This window comes from Carassius carassius, chromosome 39 (assembly GCF_963082965.1).
Source record: "Carassius carassius chromosome 39, fCarCar2.1, whole genome shotgun sequence".
NCBI lineage: Eukaryota > Metazoa > Chordata > Actinopteri > Cypriniformes > Cyprinidae > Carassius > Carassius carassius.
The window spans coordinates 5,004,350-5,009,031 of record NC_081793.1 but is presented as its reverse complement, the minus strand read 5'-3'; positions in this window follow the sequence as shown (position 1 = coordinate 5,009,031).

Genomic DNA, 4,682 nt, shown 5'->3' with positions numbered 1-4,682 from the left:
CCTTTATGGTTATCTTTGTCCTCTTTATGGACAAAGACACGTTGTTATATAGTCTACATGCATAATTCAATAATTGCTGTCCATTAATCATTTTATCTTATTTATGCACTTAAAGTATAAGAGAAAATACTGTGTACATTTATGCTTTTTGTTAATTACTAAAAATTATCTGTCATTTCTTTTTCTGGTTGTTATATAATTATTATTATTTTTTTTAATAATAATGATTATTGGATATAGCACCTGATCGGTTATTACTGTATGTGTGGTGCTGAAAGCACTTTAGTGAGCCTTTGGTGAGACTGGATATTTCCCTGTGGAATAAATTGATCAATCTTATTTAAAAGTATGAAACTGTTGAATCTCAAATGGAAAAATGAAGTCTGAACACTCCCGTCAGCATTTGTACACTGGCTAGGTCTTTTGCTCATTGGAACGGCAGGAATATTTCCATGGCATTGATTTTCCGTAAGATGTAATCTCTTTGGTGTCCTAACGCTTTCTGTTCAATATGCTGAAATATAACAGGCCTGGGTTAGCTTAGCAGTGATGTCTCAATATACGTCCATTTCTGAAAACCTGACTTGAACTTTGTATCTAGCTAAACTTAGAGATTAACACAAAAAGATAGAATTCTGCATTGAAAACTACAGCTCAAATGTTATCACATTCAGATGGTTTCCAAATTAATAATGTATTCTAAATGTCAGCCATGGTTTCCTGGGCAGAATCACAGCCCTGAACTGTTTTTATAGTGATTTTCCATGAAAATCAAATAAACTAAAGTTGTTGTAATGGGCATTTGTCATGGAAAAGAGAACAAACTCGAAACCGATCAATGAACACTGTGGTTGAAACAAATCTGATGCTTACTGACCTGTATAGTGTGTAGTATTTGGAGATATAATGTCTGTTCAACCCTGACCTAATTGTTCTCTAAACAAAGTAACACTTTTGAATATAGATACATGAACTTGATATTTACTCTGATGATATTGGGTGTATATTTGGCAAATTTTCATTAATAAAATCTACATTTAATACCAGTTTTTGTTGCTTGCGTTTACTTTATGGAATGGTTTATGCATTTAAACTTGGAAATTCATTAGTCACACATAGTCGTAGGTTGATTTTCAACCTCTTGAAGGAATAGTTAAACCAAAAATGAAAATTTACTCGCCCTCAGGCCATCCAAGATGTAGAGTTTGTTTGAATATCTGCTTTAATTCTCTCCTTGTGAAGCGAAAAGCTGCATGTTTGTAAGAAACAAATCTAGCTAAGTGTTTTAACTTGTAAGCATTGCTTTTGGGTAAAATACCTTTCTGTAATCTATAATAACGCTTCCTCAAGTGAAAAAGCCTATCCTGTTGCCATCGCACATCAAAATCCACCAAAATATCAATTTGGAGCTGTATTCTCTTGGAAATATTGTTTGATCCGTGCATATTTCTCTCCTGAATCCGACAAGGCAACCTTTTTTTACTAGAGAAAGCAATTTTAACAATAGCAGACACCGCTTTTCACTTCACAAGATTTTTTAACTGATGCACTGGAGTGGTGTGGATTACTTTTGGATAACTGATGTTTGTATCATCTGTTTGGACTCTCATTCTGATGGCACCCATTGACTGCAGAGGATCCATTGGTGATGTAATGCTAAATTTCTCCAAATCTGTTCAGATGAAGAAACAAACCCAAATAGAAATAGAAATAGAACAAAAATAGAAATATCTTCGATGTCCTGAGGGTTAGCAAATTTTCATTTTTGGATGAGCTATTGCTTTAATATAATTCTGGAGACAGAAAACCACTGCATCATAGCATGTAATGTCATTATTATTAGTTAGTGGAGTTTGGCAAGGCAAATTTCATTTGTTATTCAAATAGAATCACTGTTCAATTGGACCATTGTAATGTCTTGGTCTTAAAGGCTTACTATCATAATCAGTAATGAGCTCATCTTTATGGAGAGGGTGACTGAAAGCGGTGAGCTGGTCTAGAACTCATGCTGTATCTACCATATGCTGCAAGCATCAAATTGATCTGAGTGGGTGTAGGTGATGTGATGAATGCACACACACAGGTCCATCATGTTTGTTTTTTTGTCACATATAACAAACCAGTGCTGAACCGCTTGTCTCTCCTCGCATGCACATGGCCAGGTGGACCCGAGTGTCATTTAAATATTCATGAGTGACTGATGTGAAGTTGAATGTTATCACACAGGGATCGAGATGTCTTTTGACATGTCATGTCATATTATGTCTTTGCAAGCCTACTACTGTGTAGCCTATTTGCACTGAACTAGCTTGCTACTCTTAAATTGAGATTCTGAGATTCACCTAGCATTTTTTGAGCCTAATATCATTTCCTCAACATAGGTTAAGGATATGAACAATCAAAAGAAAATGTAATTATCTAGAATGGTAATGTATTAATGAAAACTGAAAAACCCCATTATAAAACACCATAGGAGAATCTAGAAGGAGTGGCGAATTAGTTTTCTGGGTTCTGATGTCATGCCTGCACCGCTGTAGTAAAAGGAATAAAAATAAATATAAATACATTTTAAAACATGCAAATGTTCTTGTGTCATTGACTTTATATTTATTTATTTTGAATTGTTTTCCTAAATTTGGTTATGCTTCTGTAAATCGTGCTTTGAATGAATTTTGGTTGTGAATACATGAATCGCTGTTTGTAGTAAATATGCATTAGCTTACTCATTATTATTATTATTATTATTATTATTTAGTAAATATCTTCATTTAGAAACTACTATAACTCCATAATGGTGCTACTAATTTCTACACCATATAATAAATTATATATAGGCCTATATAATTTAACTTATTTGTAAAGATGTACTTTCCTTCTATTTTACTAAACTAGCCATATCTTAAGTATATTCATTAGCAATATTATGTGTATAGACCAACTTTTTTCGTGTCATTCAGTATTCCTTTAGTATAAATATAATTGACAGATTTATTTATTTATTTATTTTAATTTGTCATCCGTAACATCAAGACAGGAGTCAACAAGTTGCATGTTTTTAAATGTAGAATTTTATTTTACAGTCGAGTAATTATAATATCTTGCATGTTGACCAAAAATAATAATAATATATATATATATATATATATATATATATATATATATATATATATATATATATATATATTTATATTTATATATATATATATATATGCCCAGCTATAAGCACAACTTATTTTTTTCTTGGAGTTAACAGTTGAAATATTTGGCAGCTTTTTTGTAGCAAAGACCTTTTGTACAGAAATTGACTTTCCAAAATAAATCTACCCTGGGAAATATTTATCTGAAAAAAAAAAACCCAAAATGCATGAGCTCTCTATTTCAAAGCAAAACCAGGACTGTAATGATCAGAGATATCACAGTGTCCTCTTGGTGGAGCCAAAAACCTTCACAACATGAATAAACACAGTATATTTTGAGGCATCCAAAAGCTGTATACAGTGAACAGTGTTGGGCTATAATGAACAGTGTCGCAAGTAAATGTAGCCTTAGATTCACCAGAAGAATGAATATTTTAGAAGTAGATTTGTCTCTTGGAAAACTTAATGAGCAATTAAGAGAATTCATCCGTGGGGTCCTGTCCAGGCGTGCATGAGGTATGAGGAATGGGAACTCAGAGGGGGTTGTTGGAACCTCTCTTAATAACCAAGCTTCATAATTTACTCACTGTGCCCCTGGGGCCAAAAGAGTGACGTCTTACAAATACGGCTGCCAGTAAACTGACAGCTCAGATGTAATGATTCTGAGTGATTGAATTTTGGGATCCAGAACTGTGGAGCCCGTCTGGCGCATCTCTCTCCAGTATATCGCAAGGGAAGGTGTGCAGGCTATTCAGACCGCACTTGAATATATGGAGTGACTATGATGCAATGTCATTTCTCATGTCATGCTCTTTGTGTCAGGGTTCTGCCCTGGCCGCTGTGTCTATTTTGTCTTTGTTTAGTGTTTCTCTGTTTTCACTGTGAAGGACCACATGGCTTTGTCTTTGTTTATGTTGGCCATGTGCTCCTTTCGTCCTGCCACCTTGTTTTACATTAGAACACCTCCTTGTTTAGTCCTTGTTTGGTGCTAATTAATTGATTGTTCTCACCTTGTGTTTGTGTGCTTTTTCTTCCTATTTCTTGTGCTCATTTCCCTCATGTGGTTGCTGGTTCGTTTTGTATGTGAGTTAGTGTTTGCTTAGCTTGCTAGCTGATCTATATTAATAAGAGTTTTTCCTCTTATTAAGTCTGGTATTTATTAGTTTAGGTTGATCTCTTCACTGTTTATTCTAGTCTAGTTTTTGTTTTTGTTTGGATCTCATTTTTAATTTCGCGTGAGTTTGACTTTTTCTTTCAAGTATTTATTTTCCCCTTTGAGTTATTTTCTTGGTTAGTCTTTCCAGTTATTTCTAGAACTTTATTTTGTATTTGTTTCTTTACCTTTTTAGTTTACTTTCATTAGTTAGCTTTGGTTATTTCTCTAGTTCCCCTTTTATCTTGTTTCTAGGTCATAGCATTCTTGTCTGACTTTTTGCCCTTGTTTTTATTATTATTATTATTATTTGTTCTTGTTGTCTTAAGTCTTGTCTAGTGTTTTGAGAGTTCTGTCTGTTCCTGTCTTGCCTGCTGTTTTCTCCCTGCCTG